Genomic DNA, 22,379 nt, shown 5'->3' on the forward strand with positions numbered 1-22,379 from the left:
GATTGTGGAAACCCTAAACTAGCATGAGTGATTGCTCTTAAGTGGATACCAGCACCTCAGGGAAACAGGCTGATCAGCCTAATGGGCGGCAGTGAGCTCTCATGATCTGAGTCTGGGATTAGGAGCCACAGAGTCCTGAGTTCTTATCCTGGCTCTGCTAAGGATTTGCTGTGTTATGGTAAGCTAGACCCAAACCCTCTCTGTCTCCATTTCCTAGTCTGTAAAATGGGGATAATTTATATACAGCACTCTTTATCTTTCCTATCTCTGCTTTGCTTTTCTGTCACAGAAACCACAGAGCCAATTTTCCTCCAAATACAAATTCTGCCATCAGATAAATACCCCCAAAAGCCAATTTTCCTTCAGTTCCATTATCCTATGTGGAAAAAGAAAATGCATATGTGAATTCTATAAAGGTAGCATATATTTTACATACTGCATTCATGTGAGATTGCATAGTGTATTGACTTGGGTAAGAAGCAGTACAAAGGCATCCCTTTTTTGATATTAGGGTTTTACGCTCATTTAACTCATGTGAAAATAGACGACAACTCAAACTGTCTATGGGTCACATACTGCTTTTAGTTACATCAGATTTACACCTGTGAAACTCCAGGTACTTCAATGTACTTCCCACAGTTCATTGCAGGGACTCAGGAGTACACAATGGCAAATCCACCTGTGAGATTGGGGCCTTTATTTTATTATTACTATTCATTTTATATCTGTTTCCAGCTTTACACAATTACAGCAACCTGATGCTCACAAGCAATCACTTGTTTCACCATGGCATTTATATCCCTAATGATCTGGATACAATGATGATCTCGCTTAAGGTCATGTGTGGCTTTTGTCAATGCAATTTTATAAAGCAGTGTGAATAGCTTCCTTAGGGATGAGTCAGCATGGATTAACACAGTGTTGTTGTTGCTCTGTATCAGAATTGAGGGTCTTTTTACAGGCTGCCTTGAACACCAGAGCATGTCCTAATTATCTTGCCTCACTTCTAATGCTCATTCTGTCCTCTCGGGTGAGCGGAGATAGGGTTTTTTATCACAGAGCTCAGTGGAGCAGGAGGAGGAGTGTCTTCCATATTATTGCTTCTAAAGACAAAGGTCTGGTGAGGTTGAAGGGCTAAAGACTGATGGGACAAATGTGTGCATGTTGACTAGCAGAAGTAGCAATGCCAGACACTGAAGCCTCTGATATTATATGTTCTGATCGTGCAGAATATCTAACAGTGTAGTGTTCTTAAATAGCACTTTCGGAGCCTGGCATTTGGGGAAGGATCCCTACTAAGGGCAAAAGAATTCATGAAGAAATTCTGTAAATTTCAGCATAGATTTTTAAGGCCTGAAGAGACCATTATGATTATCTAGTCAGCCCTCCTGTAAAACACAGGACATAGAACTTCACCCAGTAATTTCTGCACTGAGCCCATAAATTCTGTTTGAACTACAGCATATATTTTACAAAGATGTCTGGTCTTGATTGAAAGACTGCAAGAAATGGAGAACCCATCATGTTCCAATGGTGAATTGTTCCTCACTGTTAACAAAAACATTGCACCTTTTTTCTACTCTGTATTTGTTTAGCTTCAGCCTCCAATCACTGGATAATGTTATGCCTTCTCTAATATCAGAAATAATTTCCCAACCACGGCATTAGTAGACCATAATCAAGTCACCTCTTAACCTTCTCTTGGATAAACAAAATAGATTGAAATTCTTAAGTCTCTCATTAGAAGGCATGTTTTCCAGAGCTCAAATCATTCTTGTAACACTCTTCTCTGAATCCTTTCCAATTTGTCAACATCGTATTTGAAGTTGTTGGCACCAGAATAGGACATAGTAGTTCAGTAATGGTTTCGCTGCTGGCATGTACAGAGGTAATACCACTTCTCTACTCCTACCTGATATTTCTCTGCTTATACAGCATTGCCCTGAGAGCACATGTTCAATTGTTACCTACCATTACTCCTGTCATAAATAGAAAGGGAAGGGTAAACACCTTTAAAATCCCTCCTGGCCAGAGGAAAAACCCTTTCACCTGTAAAGGGTTAAGAAGCTAGGATAACCTCGCTGGCACCTGACCACAATGACCAATGAGGAGACAAGATACTTTCAAAGCTGGAGGTGGGGAGAAACAAAGGGTCTGGGTCTGTCTGTGTGATGCTTTTGCCGGAGACAGAACAGGAATGGAGTCTTAAAACTTAGTAGGTAATCTAGCTAGAGATGCATTATTTTCTGTTTGGTTTAATGGCTGGTAAAATACGCTGTGCTGGAGGGAATGGAGATTCCTGTGTTTGTGACTTTTTGTCACTTAAGGTTTTGCCTAGAGGGATTCTCTATGTTTTGAATCTAATTACCCTGTAAGGTATTTACCAGCCTGATTTTACAGAGGTGATTCTTTTCACTTCTATTAATATTCTTCTTTTAAGAAACTGGTTGCTTTTTCATTGTTCTTAAGATCCAAGGGTTTGCGTCTGTGGTCACTACGCAAATTGGTGAGGATTTTTATCAAACCTTCCCCAGGAAGGGGAGTGCAAGGTTTTAGTGAGGATTTTTGGGGGAAAGACATTTCCAAATGGGCTCTTTCCTAATAAAATAAAACCGGTTAGATGTTTGGTGGTGGCAGCAAAAGTCCAAGGGCAAAAGGTAAAATAGTTTGTACCTTGGGGAAGTTTTAACCTAAGCTGGTAAAAGTAAGCTTAGGAGGTTTTCATGCAGGTCCCCACATCTGTACCCTAGCGTTCAGAGTGGGGAAAGAACCTTGACAACGCCTACATCCTTTTCAGTCTCATTACATTCCAGAATACAATACACCATCTTGTAAGCATGGCATACATTCTTTGTTCCTAGATGTCTGACCTTGCATTTTGCTGGGTTTAAAACATGTGTGTTTGTTCAAATGAGCCCCCCTCACCAAATGATCCAGATGGCTCTGTATTGATTTGTTCCCATCATTATTTCCCACTCCATGAATTTTTGTCATTGGTAAAGTCACTGCTAGTAAAATTTTCCAATGATCTAGAAGAAAATATAAAGATATTTGAATAGAACTGGGCCAAGAACAGATCTCTGTGGGACCCCACTAGAAACACTCTGTTGGACAATGATTCCCCCCATTTGAAATCCACTGTGAGAACAAAATTTTTCTTTGCACACAAAGAATGTGGAATGAGTTGCTTATTCTCTTCTCTCATCCGATTCATATTTAGAACAGATTCCCCCACCCTGTCTTGCAACTTCTGTTAGAACATTGATTCATAAGTGTTCCTGGTTCCGTTCTTCTGAATTGTCAATAACTCTAAAGAAGGTAATGGTATCTTTTGAAGTGGATTTCCATGTTCTCTTCCCCTTCTGCACGTGGGGAAACCCACCACATGCATACACACAGCTGGGATCATGAATTTGCAATCCCATGAAGTCTGAGGATCCATAGGGAATCATGTCCTCATTCTGTGGATTATGGAACATCGATGGCTATGTGTACATTACAAGCTTGAAACCACCTGAAACTGGTGGGTACATACTCAGCACGGCTAAGCCATACCTCTGCTGCTGCTATGCATGCAACCACAGCTACACTGCTATTGATACTTGTATGGGTACGTGTACAGGAGCAGGATTATCACTCCCTAGTTTGTAGTGCAGACATAGCCTCTATCAAGTGCCAATGACGCCCTGCACTGGCCCAAGCAGGGCTGGGCGAATAATGGATTTTTTGGTTCTCTAGCAATTCCAAAAAATTAAAAATAATAGTTTGGGGTCAAAATGAAACTGAAATTTTTCAGAATTTTTAGTGAATTGAAAACTAAAAATAGTTTTGGGTCAAACTGAAACAAATTTATTTGGCCTGAAACAAAATGCTCTGTTTTGATTTTGAGTGTTAGTTTTGGGGGGTTTTTAATGAAGCTGGAAAAAAAAAATTGAAACGAAAAGACCTTTTGAACAGGAAGATCAAAATGTTCCAATTCAAAAATGTGGCAATGAAGCATGTCTATATTTTGGATTTTTTGTTTTTTTGTTTGTTTTTGAAACAAACAGCAAAACCAACACACATTTAAAATCTCTTTTAGTGTCACAGAATCTGCATTTTTTTTTTTCTGAAAAACAGTTTCAGCTGAAAAGTTTCATCCAGTTCTATGAGTTTCCTGGCAGATTCCCCGGGCCATGGTCACAGTGTCTTAGGCAGACTTAAGAATACAACCCTGCCTTTCAGTCCATGCAAGTAAGCCCCATTCTTTTACACTTACACAAGATCTCCTTCATAGTGCTTTACTAAAATTGTGTATAGTTCTCAAGCAAGCCTCAGGAACCCAGTGGGGAAACGGAGGGTCAGATTTTCCAGAACTTCCTTCTAATATAGCATGATTCAGTTTCTGGAGTGTTCAACTTTAGACAATGAAGTGATTCCACGTTGCCAGTCTCATGATTTTATTGTAAGTCTCACGCTATTTGGTGGTTTTTGTAAAGCTCCAGCTTCTAGAGTCATGTGAATATGTAAAATCTCAGCTTTCATTATCCAAAGTAAAAATAAGTTTCTAACCCTCACAGTTATGGACAAAAGCTTGAAAATGTGACCTGAGTACACCCTATTAGCTCAGAAACCAGAAAGCAAATTAAAAGAAGCCAAAAAAGCTCTCATAATTTTTAAGCCAATTTCATGATTATCATGCATGGGACTCTTGAATGCCTGGGGTTAGTACTGTCGGTGATTTACACAGGGACATTCAGAGTGTCAGTATTATGACTGGAATTAGAATGCTTGAGCTATTGGCTCTAAATTGTGTTCTCATGTCTGTATGTTATGCTGTTATAAAAAGGTAGCTTTAGTAGGTCACTAAAACACTGCTTGTTTGTGTCTCCATCCAGCCCTTGTCTCTGGATGCAGGAAATCAGATCCTGGTGATATACTTGGAACATGATTTCAATTTATATTACGTTGTCAGACTTAACACAGATACAGCTGGGCAGGAATTTTTTTTCTATTGCAAATTGGGATGCAAATTTGAAATCTCAAATTTTCACAAACCAAAACTCTGTTTAAAAAGCAAAAATTAGTTTGGGTTATTCAAAACCTTTCAGTTTGATAATTTTAAATGTTTCATTTCTATGTCAACATTTTCAGTTTTTTAAAAATTTTTTACTATTATTTAACTTAAATTTTAAAAAAAAAAGTCATTTCATACCCCGCCAAAAAACGACTATTACTTTTGGGAAAATGTTGACAATTTCAAAACATTTTTTTCAGGGTTTTTTTTTTTTCCAAAATAGGAAATTCATCCAAACCAATGCTTTCCTGCGAAAAGTATCAGTTTTGATGAATTTGCATTTTTCAATGGAAAAACCTTTCATCAAAAACTTCCCAGCTAGCTCTAGTGACAGTGTATAAGGCAGCAGTAGGTGACAAACTCACTAATGTAAAGTCACTTTTTCAGCATTCTTTCTTGCCATGAATAGATCTGTGCCTGGAAAGCACATTGTAAGTACGAAGTATGTATTGCTCTTTTGAGGTCAATTCTATTTCCTCTGCCCCTGTGTACATGCATAAGAACATAAGAATGGCCATACTGGGTCAGACCAAAGGTCCATCTAGCCCAGGATCCTGTCTTCCGACAGTGGCCAATGCCAGGTGCCCCAGTGGGGATGAACAGAACAGGTAATCATCAAGTGATCCATCCCCTCTGACCCATTCCCAGCTTCTGGCAAACATAGACTAGGGACACCATCCCTGCCCATCCTGGCTAATAGCCATTGATGGAACCATCCTTCATGCCTCTCCTCCTCCCCACTTTACCAAATTCTATCAAGGGAGCATTATATCAGCTCATTTTGAATGAGTGAGTGTTGGAAGTCTGCAATAATGTGTGTCATTATGGATAAAAGGAAGGGTGAGAAGAGAATTGAGGGGCAGAGAGATTTATGAAGGCCTTCCTCTAGTTAGTGGCATTGCTAACTAAGGCGATTTTATTAAGAGAATAGAAAAACAGTTGAAAGAGCAGTGACTGAAAACAGTCAGACCAGTGACTGAGATTGAGAGTCCACTGGAAACAGATGACTCTTTTAAAGCAGGGGAGGGCAAACTATGGCCCGTGGGCTGGATCTGACCCATCAGGGCTTTCAATCCAGCCTGCAGGATTGCCAGCCCCTGGTACAGTGGGGCTAAGACAGGCTCCCTGCCTGCTCTGCCCTGCACCGCTCCCGGAAGCAGCCAGCACCACGTCCCTGTGGCCCCTTGGGGGGCAGAGGGGTGGCAGAGGGCTCCGTTCACTGCCCTTGCCTGCAGGCACCGCCCCCAACAGCTCCCATTGGCTGGGAATGGGGAACTGCAGGCAATGGGAGCTTCGGGGTTGGTACCCACAGGTGAGGGCAGCGTGCGGTGGAGCCACCTGCCCCACCCCACCCCCAAGAGCCACTACCGGACATGCTGGCCACTTCCGGGAGTGGCCCGGGGACAGGGCACGCAAAGAGCCTGCCTCATCCCCGCTGCTCTCCGCTGCTACCCTGGAGCCACTCAAGGTAAGCAGTGCCGGGCCGGAGCCTGCACCCCAAACCATTCCTGCACCCCAACCCCCTGCTCCAGACCAACATTCATGACCCTGCATACAATTTCCCCACCCAGATGTGGCCCTTGGGCCAAAAAGTTTGCCCACCCCTGTTTTAAAGGCTGCAATTGGTTTCTAAAGAATGGTCTACATTAAAATTGAGAGAGGTGAATAGCTACAAAAATGTGGGGGGGTTGAGAAGAGGAAAAAATTGCCAATGGTTTGAAATAACATCACTCTTCTAAAGTTTAAAATCCACTACTTTGGAACTGTTATGTTCTATGCAACAGGCTGAATTTAGTCATTGCTGGCCTCTCCAAATGGGATGGTTACTTGGAAAATAATTTCTATACAGAAATATGCTAATGTAATTATATAACTGCTATTTGCTGCAATTGTTAAGAAAGATCTCTTGTGTTTTGCAGCAATGTTAGCTATCAATGTCAACTCTATGCCACTAGACAGAGGAGTGGACTTCAATGTACACTGTGATGCCGACGCCTCTCACTGCTACCTTTTTCCATAAATTGATGCAATAACCCATACCAGCAGTGAAATCAGTGGAAATGGAGGTAGCTTAGAATCTTGTAACACCAAGCTATTCCTTTACAGATAGAAATTTCAAGCATCTGAATATACAGGAGCTGGGATTTTCAAAGAGGCCCAGGTGAGGTAGGCATTCAGCACTCATTGATATTCAGTGGGATTTGGGTGCTTAACTCACTTAGTCTAGGATTTTCAAAGGCGCCTAAGAGTAATTTGATCGAGGCGCCCTATGGACACATTCATCTCTAAACACTCCGTTCAAACTCAAGCCAGATCAGTAGATACTAGGTTTGGGCTTGAGCAGGTGAACTGGGTCAGGGGCCCAGGCAACACAAGAGGGTAACTTGGGGGGTGACCCTTCCTATAAAAGACAACCTGCTCAGTGAGACAGGTCAACAGAACTGCAGGTGATGCTGGGCTAAAGAGAACCTGAAGGAGGTCTCTCCAGAGAGTCCTAAGCTCTGGAGCAGGGCTGGCTGAGCTCTCCTGTTCATAGGAAACTGGAGAGGTGAGAGAGAGAGACAGGACCTGCAGCCCTGCTACAATGGTGTATTAAGTAGCCATGAGGAAGGGCGTTTGTAGATGGAAGTAGCATTGGATTGCAAACCATGGTAGGGAGTTGATGCTTGCACTTGCTTAGGGGTCCAGAGTGGGAAGGAAGTCCCTTTCTATTGCACGGCAACAGCAAGGCAAATGGACTGCTGCTGAGCCCAGAAGGGGGCTGAATGAAGAGCTAGAGCCTAACAAGGTGAAAAGATTGTGTGAGGATCCAGTGTGAGGTTGCTGGGTATGGGTTTTGTTGGACATGTTGTTTACCTCCTGGAAGTGGGGATAGACTTCATAATTTGGCTGGACAGCTTAATTGCTAAGAAACATGAGAATCAGTGCATCCAAGAGCAGGTGATGGAAGGGCCAGGGGGCCACCAGAGCATGACATAGTGAGTTGACCTGAGTGGGTAAAATGAATCAGCAGCAGGGTCAAAGACAAGATTCCTGTCAATATTTATTGTATTATATATTAATATTCTATTCCCTCGAGCTCATCTTTCCCTTCTCTCAGCCTTGATCCCCTTCCACAGGGGACACAAACTGGTTTACTCTCCCTTTTTGTGGTCTTCCACCTTCAGGCTACCAAAATAGCTGCATGTGATTGGAAGATTTACACTCTTTTCTCTTATGGAGTGAACATAATTCATACCAATGAGGACCTGAGGTCCCAGAGGTGATAGTTTAATGTTGTAATCGCCAACATACCCTGACCCATGTATCAAAGAAGTGACTTCAGTATATGGGCCATGGGTGCAGAAGTCTGCCCTCTCGGCAGTGGGATAAGTTAATTACTCAAGAGATATGGAGGAACACAGTAAGGGGAGAAAATGCTACCTAAGGGAAATTTCCTTCTGGTCTGACAGCAAATACGTAGACTCAATGTGTATTTCCAGTCAGATTTCAGGTAGAAAACAGTACAGAGCAGTGATTTGCCATGTTTTACCCCAAAGAGTTCACGTGCTAATGATGCTAAATGGGACTTTTCAGAGACTCAAAGGGCTCAATTTTTATATACACCTGATTAAGCTGCACTCACAACAAATGGGGTGTGCACTGGAACCCCACATCTGCATGTTGCCATGTATTTAGCTATGTGATTGTTATGCCTTGTTTTCTGTGTCCTGCACCTTCAAATCCCACCTATATACCAAAAGGAGCCATTCTGTATTTGTTTGAGTGCAGAGTGAAAGAGGGAGGATGCACATACCTTACTCTCTTATGGAGGCATGCTTTTGTTCATACTTGCTTGTTTCTTCTTTTACTGTAAAGATCATTCTGGCTGAAAGTATACAGTGGTTGTTTGAATGCAGAAAATACAGTATGCATAATACCTATTTGTGCATGTAATTAGGCTATTTGCAAAATAGTGCTTCTAACCTCTCTAGGTCCCTTTCTTTGTCCTCAGTGGGTGTCTCAGTGTAGTATCATCTGAACGTTTCAATTTTCACCTCTCTTCTTTTTCAACAGCCTTGGGGAACACATATCAAAGCAAGAGAGAATTTTAAGTAAAGAAACAAAAAGTAAAGGGAAACAAAAAATACTAATGAATAAGTGAATAATTTAGATAAAATCAATCAGGAAGGAGCCAGAAAGGATCAAGACAGGACATAACTGATGCAACCATCCAAGGATGGCGAATGCCATTGAGGGAACCAAAATGAGCCAAAATATCAGTGACTTGCTCTCAAAAGAGCCTGATGCCTTTATTTCCAAAGTATTCCTGTTTAAATTTCCTGGAAGGATTAGCAAAATATATTCCTCCGCCCTAAGCATTATGGATGGTGCCATGCAGCCCTCCTTGCCATTCCCTTTTCCAGTCATCTTTGCCATTGCTCTGTACTAAAATAAGCTGAATGTAATGGGTGGAAAATACAACTATTAAACTTTTTTTTTCCATTTTACAAGCTCTGCAATAAATTAATGCCAAAGCTGGCCCTCTGTGCCTGAAGCTATAAAAAGCTTAGAGTAGCATCTGCAGAAGCACTTGCATCATCTGGATGGGGGAAGGGGAAAAGAGATAAAAGACGTGCAGATGGATGAGACAGCACGGGGGAGAATTTTGCTAGTTCTAACAATTGTCCTTCACCATGGGGTCAGTGCTTGATCTGGGTTTGAGCCAAACCCTTGCTCTCCATCTTGTTCGCCCACCCTTTCACCCGGCATACATCATCTTTTTTTTTTTTTTGTAATCCTTTTAAATAACCAGTAACTCTAGGAAGGAGGTGGTTTGGGCTATAATTAGTGGGGCACGTATGGGTGCCAGTAGCCACAAGTTCTTCAAAGCTTGTGGTCTTCAGAAAAACAAAAAAACAAAAAACCACTTGGTCTGTTTTTGCCATTCATTCACCAGGGAAGGAAGAACATAGAGTGAGGAGGCCCTTAATGGTGTGTAATAGAATCCACTGCCTTCACAGAAAGTATTGGCAGTTTTGACAACGTAAGAACACAGCATGCATGGTGAGGGGTAACTAAGGGCCGGGCCCAACTACAGGCCTGGGGACTGGGAGGGTAGTGGAGTTATTTGTCATGATGGAGAGGTGAGGGGAGAGTTCGGTGGGAATGTGGGAAGTTCTGGTTTTGCCCTACTGTGTTAAACGGGTGGCCAGATTTTTCCACGGACAGCTGTCCAAGTGGCAATTGTCAATGTGGGATTGAATGACGTGGGAATGGCCAGAGGAAGAGGGGTAGGTTTTGGAAATCTCTGCCTTGACATGGTAGCTGAGCCATAAAAGAGGATAAGGTCACTGAAGGAATAATGTGGGTAGAAGAGAAAACCGAAGATGAAATCCAGTGGGGATGGGACACAGTGGGAAAGCATAGGTGGAAAGCTGAGAGTTTCTAGGGGCCAGATGATGCTGGGTGCTGTACATATACCATGTCAGACAGTCCATGCCTCAAAGAGATTACAATCTTGGTAGGCAGCACAGGAAAAGTATTAGTATCACCATTTTACACAGGAAATCTAAGGCAGAGCCAGGATTTGAATGCAGATCTCCTGAGTGTCCATTCAGACTCTGAGCCACAAGAACAGCCATCCTCTTTAAATAGAACTAAAAATACCCAACTGGAATGTGCCTTTTAGATAACCAGTATCCAAGCCCTGCTATTAAAATTATATTTATAAGACACTTGCAAAAGCAAGCTGGTTACCTATTAAAAGTTAGTAACTTGAAAAAATTGTCCTCTACTTAAAACCATAGGGCTCACTGTGGCCTTTAAATGGGCATAAAAGTTTATTTGGGTGCACAGAAACTGTACAGTTTTTCCAAGGGAAAAAACCTGTCTACAAACTGCTGAATGAAGCCATTAGAGTCAGCTGCATAACCTCCCATCCAAGTCTTAAACCAATGCCACTATAAACCGGAATCTTTTCACTTTAATAGAGAAACCACTGTTGTAGAAAGGAAACCCACTGTGGGGCAATTTGTTCTCTCGCCACACGTATATTGGCTACAAAATAGTCAGCAGCACTTAGACATTAGAAGGACCCCAGAGAAAGTTAACACAGATGATTAGCCCTAAAGGGCCTGTATGATGATGAGAAGCTGAGTGAATTAAATTTATTTGCCTTAGAGCGAGTCAGTGGAGTTGTGTTCAGGTTTATGTTATTTGCATTTGGAGATCTTGTCGCATCAGTATAATGGGAGTGGGGGGGATTAGTTTGAAACAGCAAATTTTGTGGTGAGATTATTTTTTTAATTCAGTTATTTTTTTCTCACTGCTGCTAGCTGATTAAGGAAAATAAGGGCATCTAGGATTCTAAGTGTTTGAAAGGATCCTTCAATGGCTGCAAGAAACACTGGGCTGCTTGAAAATGTCAGCACTCTACACTCTATGTAGGATTGAACTGATTGCGACAGTGAAAAGAACAGGAGTGATTCAAAGGTGAACCAAAGGTCTCTGATATGTGAATGCATGTCGAACGGTGGCATATGGGGAAAGGAGACTGGTTCTATAAAAGCGTGGGTTCATTCTAGTAACAAAGCATGGCAGAGAGAGAATTTGATATGTCTGATATTTGTTACATCACTGCAGCACGTGGCGAGTTACTGCTATAAATGAGAATAGGTCTAAATTGGGGTGGGCAGGGGTGCATGTGTCACATCGTATACGAGTAATACAAAGTAATGGTATTTGGTTTGTTCTCTGGGAATCTCAAAATCTGGGACAAAACATAGTGCACAAGAGACACTGACCGTGTCCCCATTAGGAAACAAGGTGCTTTCTTACATGTGTAAGCTAACTAACACAAGTTAGTGGATAAGGCAGTTGTTGTTTTCATACACATCAGTAGATCAAGGTAAACTGAAGAGCAAGCAAATCACTTAATGTAACATTTTCAAAAGTGATTTAGGCACTTAGGAGTCTGAGGGCTTCTCTACACATGCCAAATTGTACCACTTTAACTATCTTGGTATAGTTAAACCAGTACAAATCCCTTGGTCAGGATGCAATTATACTCGTATAAGAGCGTCTTATACCAACATAGTTTATTCCCCTTCTCTTAGTGAGAACCCCCACTGGGAATTGTACTGAGTTACCGACAGAGATGAAAGTAAGCCAGTATGGTACGGTGCGGCATACCAGCAAGAGTCAGTACGCAGTGCCGGACCAGACCGGCTTGCCCAGGCTGGCGATTTAAAGGGTCCGGGGCTCCCTGCAGGGGCTGGAGCCCCGGGCCCTTTAAATCGCCTCCTGAGCCCCGCTGTCGGAGCCCTGGGGTAGTGGTAGCAGGACTCCAGCGGTGATTTAAAGGGCCCGGGGCTCCGGCTGCTGCGGGGAGCCCCGGGCCCTTTAAATCACCTCCTGAGCCCCGCTGCCAGAGCCCCGGGGTAATGGTGGCAGGGTTCCGGTGGTGATTTAAAGGGCCAGGGGCTCCAGCCACTGTGGGGAGCCCCGGGCCTTTTAAATCGTCGCCCGAGCACAGCTGCCGGAGCCCCAGAGTAGCGGTGGCAGGGCTCCATTGGCGATTTAAAGGGCCCAGAGCTCCACAGCAGTAGTGGCAGTCAGAGCCCGGGCCCTGCCACTCTTTAAATCGCCCCTGAGCCCCAGGGCTCCCAGCCACCTCTGCAGCTGGTAGCTCCAGGGGTGATTTAAAGGCCCCAGGGCTCCCAGCCGCAGCCCAAGCCCCTGGGCCTTTAAATCTTGATTTAAAGGACCTGGGTATTTAATGGCCGCCTCTTCCAGTTGAGGCCACGCCCCCTGCTCAAGACTCCAGCTTACCAGTAAGTCCTTTAAGTTACTTTCACCCCTTTTTACCTATTTTAATTAAAAGAAATCACACCCCTAACCAAAATAGTTAAATCAGTACAATACCTAGGAAGTGGGCAGGCTGACATTAAGCTAGGAAGTCACTTGGTGCTTTTGAAAATGTTACCTGTACTTTCTCTATGCCTCAGTTACCCATGTGTGAAATGGGGAAAATAGCACTGCCCAACCTCCCAAGGTAAATACACTGAAGATTATAAGGTCCCAAAGAAGATAAGTGCTTCAATGTGAAGTAAGAACTCTGTGTTCAGGAATGTAGATAACTCTCAATGGTGGTTTTGTGCAACTGACGAGGATGACAACCATATTCAGAGCAGTACAGTTCATCACAAACTGTTAAGTGGAGGGTTTGTTTTTTTTTAATCTTATGGAGATTATTTGACTACTCAGATCTCAAGGGAATTAACCAGCTCCACATTTACTGTTTCCCGTCAACTAACCATCTGCAGGCAACACCTTTTTAACAACTTGCTGGAATCCATTTACTGGACATTTTGTCATTGCTGTATATTTGGGATATCAAAAAAACCAGCTGGTAGAAGGCCATAAACAAAGACTTTATTATATATTGTTTATCATCACTTTAGTTTTGGAAGGCTAACCAAGAGTATTAATGCATGGCAACATTAAGATGTATCTTTATTGTTGCCGGGAAGGCTAAAGGTTACTTCACTAATAATATGCAAATGGAGCCTTTACTGCACATAATGAATAATCACTTCAGATTAAAGGCAGAAATTTCCTTTAGTAGTACTTGCAATAAAACCTTTTGCATGAAGTTAATTATTAATTTAAAAAATTACCACTTCAGTGAGCCTGGATACATTATTTATTAAATGTAATTAAAGTATTTATTAGGCAAGAAATAAATGATGGACATCAGCAACAGGGTGGCTTTACTGTTTTATACAATAACCTTGGCCCATGTTTACAAGCAGGGACAGTAGCCCTCCTCTTTTGTTATAACAGATTCATTATCTGCGGGATGACAGACGTAATTGCTTGCATGTGTCATGATTTTAACTGAGTGGGGGAGGAGGAATTGGGAGTACAATAACTGGAGGCTTCATCAAGCCAGAGGTCTGAGCTTCTATTTATCAGTGATAATTTGCTTCTCCTGATGGAACATGAATTAAGGTTTCACATGACTCTATCCACCACTGACAGCCTCAACCTGCCCATATGCCCAGAGTACTGACTGCATGTAAATCAAACCTTAGGGTGTGTCCAATGAGAATGGCATTGTCTCTCAGTGGCAGCAGTTTCCCTTGGACAACCAACCAGTGTTTCTCAAGGTGCAGCTTAAAAATGCCTTGTCAAAAGGGTTAGATTTTAGAGAAAAAGAAGATGTGGGGGAAATCACTGACGGCCACAAATCAGCAATGCTACCTGCCTTTTTATATTCCTAGAACAGTCCGTCATGAGATCGATGGTTAAACTGTTTAAAGATAGTAGGCTCATGGTTAGGTCAAGGAACTGGGAGCCAGGATTTCTGGGTTGTTTTCCTGATTCGGCCACTTACTAATGTGAGCATGAAACTGTTATCCTTACGTGTGTTGAGTAGAACTTTTCTTCTCAAGTAAGCCCACTAATAAAAAGTCTACTGTACAAATGTAATTCCCCCCCACACACCCCTGTGTATGACAGCCTGGAATCAAGCATGAACAGGGACTGAAAATTACTAACGCTGACCAGAACATTTCAACAAAAAGGATATTTTTCATTTTTGTCAACATTTTCCATGGAAAACTTGTGGGTTGTTTTTTATTTCAGCAAAACATTTCAGTTTTGCAACAAAATATTAAAACTTTTCATGGGAAAACAGATACTTTTCCGTAGTCAAACTCAAATTTTCATGAAAAAAACAGTTTTCAATGGAAAAATTTTGACCAGCCCTTAAAAATTATATTGGGTTAAGGAACAGAGCTTGCTCTGTCAAGGGGTTTTCAATGGTGTTGCAGCCATGTTGCTCCCAGGATAGAGAGACAAGGTTGGTGAGGTAATATCTTTTATTGGACCAACTTCTGTTGTAAAAGAGACAAGCGTTTGAGCTGCATAGAAAATGTGGAGGATGAGGAAAGAGGGAATAGGATCTGCAAGGGACTGTAGCATTCTTGATGGCCTCAGACAGGTGCCTGTGACCCAAACTGCCTCTGTGCAATTGAGCAAGGGGCTCACTGGTATCTGGTTGTGAGTTTCAGCTGGCCTGACCAGTTCAGCGTACCCCAATTCATTAATGTCAAAAACTGTATCAATGGAAAACTAACACCATACTGATCATGAATATTCTTGCCTGATGTATGGATGGGACCATGCAAATATGAAGGAAATGTTGAACTAAAATGTGTTTACCAGACAAGTCTGGGAAGTGAATAAACAGTTTTCTCACAGACAAAGGACAAGCCAGTGATTCCACACAGGCATCATCAGAGTCTATTAGCAACCACATGTCAAGTGGCCATTCATTTACGTTGGAGAGGACAGGAAGAAATTGATTTTTTGCATTATAGCAAACTCCAGCAGGGGAAGAAATCAGCATGGAACATCCTTTGCCACCAGACTCCATGTCTTCTTCCTCACAGCTTAAATGAACTTTACTGGGGGGGTGCATCTTCAAAAGATTCATTGGACTAGAAAAGAGAGAAGCAAAGAACCCCATGTTATCTTTCACCTAGGAAAACAAGGAGAACCAGCACCCTGTACTTCTGTGCTAGGTCCTGACTGAGAGACAGTCAGCCATGCTGGACAAAGGGGGATAAAAACCTCTTAAACCAAAGCCGTACCTTTCTAGCTTAAGTTTTAGACTTTCAGATGTATGTTTTTCACTTTTATTTGCATGTAATCATCTCTCATTTATTTTTTTTTACTTGGCCTCATTTAAAATCCTATCTCCTTTTGTTAATAATCTGGTTTTACTTTTAATCTAAATAAACCCAGTGCTGTTTGAATGGACGGTACTGTTAACTCCAGTTAAAGTGATAAACTGTGCAGTCTGTCTCTTCAGAGGAGCAAATGAACCTTATTATTCCCCCAAATGAACCAGGAAAGGGCTGAACTTTGGAGAGCACATGGTTTGGGGAAAATTCAGGACTGTGTGGTGCTGGGGTCATCTTGTCAGCTGTAACCAAAGATGGTGGATAACCAGAATATGGCTGGGGTGTAACAAGCAGATTGCTGGAATCAGAATGCTGAGCCAGAGCTGCTAAAACACACAGACACTTATGCACGCTTGTCTGCTGGCTGTGGGTGTACAGGCTGAGAGTCACAGCAGCAGAGCATTTAAGGCATCCAAGGTTACAGGACACGTGGTGACACAACCCCTCAGTGATCTGGATTGCACCCCAGAATGTGACAGCACCATCCTCCTTGATTTTATTTAGATGTCTTCTGTTTCTCCAGTATAATTAACCCTCAGTGATGGCTATAGCACATGAGCTCAGTCAGGATGATGTAGGGTGTTGCCTTGGGTGGTTGCCAACTACTTGCTATTTGGTATCCTCGTCATAGTATTTCTTCTGTTCTAGTTTTCTCAAGTGTAGTTCTGTAGCTATGTAACTACTTCAGCATTAATTGTCTTTAACTGGTTAAGGTTTCTTTAACTGTCATCTCAAGAAGCTATTAGATGTTGGTACTAAGGTTTGTCCTTCAGTCTATAAGTCTCTAAACTGGTGGTCCGCGAAAAGCATTATTTTTTGTTGAGAAAGTCTCAATATTAAATGTAAATCCCTTGAATTTACCAGGTCTTTTTAATATCAAGTTCTTTGCTATTTGCACTGAGTATTCTGCTAACCCATTTGATTGGATTATCCCAAGCCAAGCAAACTGCAATTTGCATTGTTTTATTCCATAGTCGCTTAATATGTTGGGTATAATTTAAATATTTTTGAAAAAATGTAACCATACTACTAAGAAGTAATCTTTCCCATTTAATTCAAATAGATCTTTGCTAGCCTTAGATCATGGGCTATCAGGAATCTAAGGAAGTTTCAGTGGTTCTTTTGGATTCTGTTTCCCAGAATAGATTACTATTTTCTTCTTGGTGTTCATTGAAGCCTGGGCAGAATTGACTATGTCTGGCTGTATTCTTAAATTTGTCAATAACCAGGTGGGAACTCTGGAGCATTTCTGACCTCATACTATGTGATATTTTGACACATTGTACCATTATTATGTAGTAGTTTCATCTGCATATTTATTCTTAGATATCTGGTCTTGTTCTTTTGGCCACCCATCTGAGGTTACTCTCTCCAGATTTAGTAAGGTTGGATCATTTTGAATTTCTTGTTTGAATTGACTGGTCAAATTTTGGGTTTGGAAATAGGTAGTATTTAAAGCATATTTACTTCAAACTTCTCTTCCTGCACCTCCTTACTCTTACCGTTTTATAACTACTCTTAAAAATATTTCTGTATAAGAAACTCCTTTCACATTTAATTGATTCTTTCACAATTTCACAGTCCTTTGCTGAAGTTCAGCTATTGCTTTTTCATGTTGTTTTGTTTAATATGGCTTTCACAGTTTCATAGTCTGTTATTACCTTGACCAATTTTCCACCACAAACGTTCTGTGAGACCTCTCATTACCAGAAACAATTGCCTTGGAGCTGATGGTGCAGAACATTTAACTTTCTGTAGCAAGATGAACCTGCCAAAACCCTTGGCTTTATCTCCAAAACTGAAAATACTCTTGCATTTTGAAATCTAGACATGACCACCTTATTTTTTCCTACAAGGAAGATCTCTCATTTTTTCTCCCCTCTTGTATGGTGCTCATACTGTTAAACCAGTCAGCAGGTGTTTGCATTCACTCAGTCACAGCTCATTTGACCAGCTGGTCAACTTCAGCTTTTTACTTTCTCTCTGTACCAATGGGCCTTATTAAGTGTGTCTATCTTTTGGCAGCACATGTGTATCTGTATCAATGTGATATTGCATCCTTAATGCATCCCTTTCTGTTAAACACATGAACAAATCAAAACATGGAGGCAGTGTCAAATGGTAACCGAGTTGAGTGCAATTTAATCACAAGTATACTGTAAACCGAGGATTAGTGACGACCCAATGTTAACATAGAAAAATAAGCTTGATTCATATAGTAGGCTCGCCCCCGAGCACCATACACCCATAAAGCACAATCCCCTTACAAATCCCACTTTGTCATACTATTTGTCTTGAAACACCTTGCGTGCTGTTGGTGTTATTCAAAGTGCAAATCATAAGCGTTGAGGCACCTGCAGTGACTCAAGAGTGTGAGTATCAACCTCAGGGCAGACGGTTAAAAAGCAGGGCACAAACCCCAAATTGGTTGTGCGTTCTATACTTCGATTTCACGCACCCGTAATTAAGTGTGAACTCCTCAGGAACTATACCAGTCTTAATGTGAAGTCACAAACATATTGGAGTACCCAAGGGGACTATCTCACCACCCAAGAAAGCATACCTTTGTGACAGTCCCTCAAACCGACAATCACAGCAATATTCAGGTTACATCCAGTCCCAAAGGCAGGGTTGGCTCAAGGATTTTTGCCGCCCCAAGCAAAAAAGTTTTTGGCCGCCCCTGCTTTTTTTTCATGCTTCCCCACCCAGCTCTGCCCCTTCCAAACCCCTTCCCCAAATCCCCGGCACCGCCTCCTCCCCCAGGCATGCCACATTTCCCCACCCCATTGCTTCCTGCAGCTTCCCCCCCACAACTCTCCCAGCTCACCTCCGCTCCGCCTGCTTCCCTGAACATGCCGCTGCTCCGCTTCTCCCCCCTCCCTCTCAGGCGAGGGAGAGGCAGCGCGTTCAGGGGGGCAGGTGAAGCGGAGGTGAGCAAGGGTGGCGGGGGTGCAGGAAATAACGGGGGGGTGGAGGAACCACTCCCCACCCCAGCTCACCTCCGCTCCACCACTGCTCCCTCCCCTGAGTGCGCCGCCACTCGGCTTCTCCTCCCTCCCTCCCAGGCTTGCTGCGCGAAACACCTGTTTTGCGTGCGGCAAGCCTGGGAGGGAGGGGAGAGAAGTGGAGTGGCGGCGGCAGCGTGCTCAGGGGAGCAGACGGAGGCAGAGTGGAGGCAAGCTGAGGCAGTGGGGGCATGTTTCTAGGGGCGGCATGGCCCCAAGCACCTGCTTGTTTTGCTAGTGCCTAGGGCCAGCCCTGTCCAAAGGATCAGCCACTTATTCCCAGTCCGTTGTCCCTTAGATTTTACACCACAGACAACACTTATAGCCAATGCTATAATAAACTATATAAAGATTTATTCAATAGGAAAAGGAAATGAGTTGTTTACAAGGTAAACATAGAAACACAAATTAGTTACAATCTTAAGTTTCAAAAGGTAATAGAAGCTTCAAAAATAAGAAAGCTCTTACTGTCCTTTAGGTCTAACCCAGGCTTAGGCCTAGAAAATCTTGACCACCAGAGTCCAAGCAGCATAGAGATCTAGTTCCTTCTTGTTAGAGGTTTTTATTTCCCCTCCTCCCATGTCAGCTGAGTTCTCAGCCCACAGCACATGAGGAATCTACTTGCATGACTCATCTTCATGGAGGGGAGGGAAAAACAACAAACACCTTTTGTCCTCTATAATGTTCCACAACAGTCCATCTGACCTTCCCTGTTGGGCACGACAAAGCACCTTCTGTTAGAGAACAGCACTTCACATTAGTTAATGTCTCTCTCTTGTGTGGTGAATTACACAGTCACAGAGGCTTACAGTACAACTTCTCAATGATCTTACAATACGGGGTACAGATATTATAAGTGAGATTAATGCAGGCAGCAACTCACAGGCATTCAATAAAGTGTAAACACGAAACATTCTTATCCTCCCAATACTTATTTTAACAATACCAACACACAGGTGACCGAGACAGATTCCAGCTATGTTTTTGTCATTAGTCATTTGAGACATGGGGACCTTGGCACGAGCTAGCACCTGGTTTGCCAGTGTCACGATAAGATTGCTCATGTGATAAGGCCCGACCCTGCAGACCTTATATGAGCCATTCATCTTTACATGCTCCAGTAATATGTGTCTTAAATGCATTCATCCCTACGGTCCCTGGGATAACTGAGAATTATAACTAGCTCAGCCATGCATCATAGGGAGGAGTTCAGTCAGCCTGCATTACTGCAGTCATGATGAGGCTTATATACCAAAGGTCACAAAAGTTTTGCGACTGACTCAGGAGTGAAAGTAAAATGCAGATTTTACCGGTACGGGGCCGCTCTGGCCCCCCGAAAGGGGCGAGGCCTTGGGCGGAAGGGGTGGGGCTGGGGGTCACCCGTGGCTCCAGCCGGTGCAGCCGTGGTAGCGGCAGAGGCAGCTGGAGCCCCAGGCCCTTTTAAATTGTGGCCCCGGGGCAGCTACTTCTTTCCCCCCACCCCATCAGTGGCCGCGGGCAGAGGGGGGGGTGGGCAAAAGAGGCAGCGATATTAAAACGCTGCTGCGGCAGCTTTTTAACATCACTGCCCTTTTTGTGCCCCCCAGCCGGGTCATCACTGCACCCTTTTCGGCCCCCCCATTAGCAATCCTGCTGGTAGGGACCTGGCGGGGGCGCAAAAAGGGCAGCGACGTTAAAGGGCCCGTAGCCCCTTACTTTCACCCCTGGGCTGACTTCAGTATAGTCAGGATTTAACCCCACAGTACTAGTCACACGAGATAAAGGGATAGAGTGGGAAATAGTCAGACATATGGACAGATATTGAGTAGGAAGACATTCTAAAAATGGCCTTCGTTTTTTCTCATATTGTAAAAAAGCCATTTGTCATGGTTTTGATGTGACAGACATGAAACCAAGTCCCTGGATGACAGCATACCTCTAAAATTTGACATTCTTCCACTAGCTGGCAGAAGGATGTTTGCTTTGTCCATCAAATAACTAAGATATGTATATAATATTTTTCACCTGCTTTAACTAACACCCTTCCCTTTCTCCCACACGCCTTCCACTACTGAGTCTGGATTTCTTCAATCACTTCTCTAAATATTTGTCATGTAGAATTTCCAGGAAGAAAAGACTTAAACAGGCCCAGAATTAGTTTAGAAATCGATTTGTCTTTTATACTGTTTAGAAAGCCTTTACTGTGAGATGGACGTTTTTGTTATATATCATGCACACACTTGCACTGAGGCAGCCTTTATTTGACCTCTTAATCAATCTGAGTGCCGGCCTGGGGTGGTGGGAGGGGAAGGAGATGCAAGATAGCTTATATAAACGCCAAGTTGGCTCTGTTCCCCTGAACCATCCGCACTTCTCGCTATGGTCAGACTAAATGTCTGCTAATGGTCCCTTCTTCTACAATCCATTTATATATCTTTTTTTTTTTTTTAGTTGAAAACAAATGGTGTTATTGGACCTGCTTTGCTTCACTGCAGCTGTGAATTGCAGGCCTGGAAAGCCGGCCAAGTAGAAGTCAGACAGCTAAAGTCTTTCTACTTAGAGGAGTCCAAAACTGCTGATTTGGCCTCATTTAATCCTGAGTTTTTATCTATAAATTTTAACATGATCCTGAGAGGGAGTATCTTGATATGATGTACTTTCCATTTCTCTTTTTCCCTCTCTCCCTTCATAGGACAGGAAGCTTTGCTAGGTTATAGAACTAGGCCTTGACACATGTTAATCATTCTGCAGACAGGATGATACTTGAAGTCTATGAAAATTTATGTACGGCTGATCAGAGTGGGGCTGGGAGCGGTTTCTTGCAGGATGAGGCGTTGTCGGGCCCTTAAGGAAATAACTCTTGTGGAGGTTTTGATGGTGGTTGAAGTTGTGTGCGTACAGCACCTGGCACAATGGGGCCCTGGTCCTGACCGAAGTCTCTCAGTGCTGCTGTATTATTTATAATAAGTGGTCATTACATTCTAAAGCTAAATAGGAAAGGTAGTTTTTATGAGTTGCAGATGATTTAACTCATGCTTATTTCAAATTTAAAGCTATACGTGAACTGCCCTCATAAAACATTCTCAACTGTTGACATGTGGTCAAGGACTGATTTAACAGTTTGAGACAGCGGATCAGGTTTTCTGTCCAAGTAAAAATGGGGTGAAAAGGGGACCCTGAAATTAGGCTCCTGAGTCCATATTTAGGCACCTACGTACATGACCTGATTTTTCAGAAGTGTTGAACACTCAGCATCGCTCTCTGACATCCATGAGAGCGGGTGAGCACTCAGCACTTCTGAATGCCAAGGCCCTTATTAAGGATACAGATCCTTGTCATATTGTTGGAGCTAGGAAATAAAAACCAGTCTTCTACCAGCACTCCTAGCCGTCACACCCTTATTCTAGGCTTGTTGACGATACTAGGGTTGTGAATAGCATGCTACAGCCAGTGTGTTCCAATTCAACACAGCCACAGCAGCATTTCATTTGTGATTCCGATTCCTAGAGTTCTCAAGCCAATGTTTGAGGACAGGGAAGAATTAGGGAAAAGGGACAATCCTTTGCTAAACTTCACCTTGTAATCAATTAACCTTGCAGAAAGGAA

Source organism: Lepidochelys kempii, chromosome 5, assembly GCF_965140265.1.
Source record: "Lepidochelys kempii isolate rLepKem1 chromosome 5, rLepKem1.hap2, whole genome shotgun sequence".
NCBI lineage: Eukaryota > Metazoa > Chordata > Testudines > Cheloniidae > Lepidochelys > Lepidochelys kempii.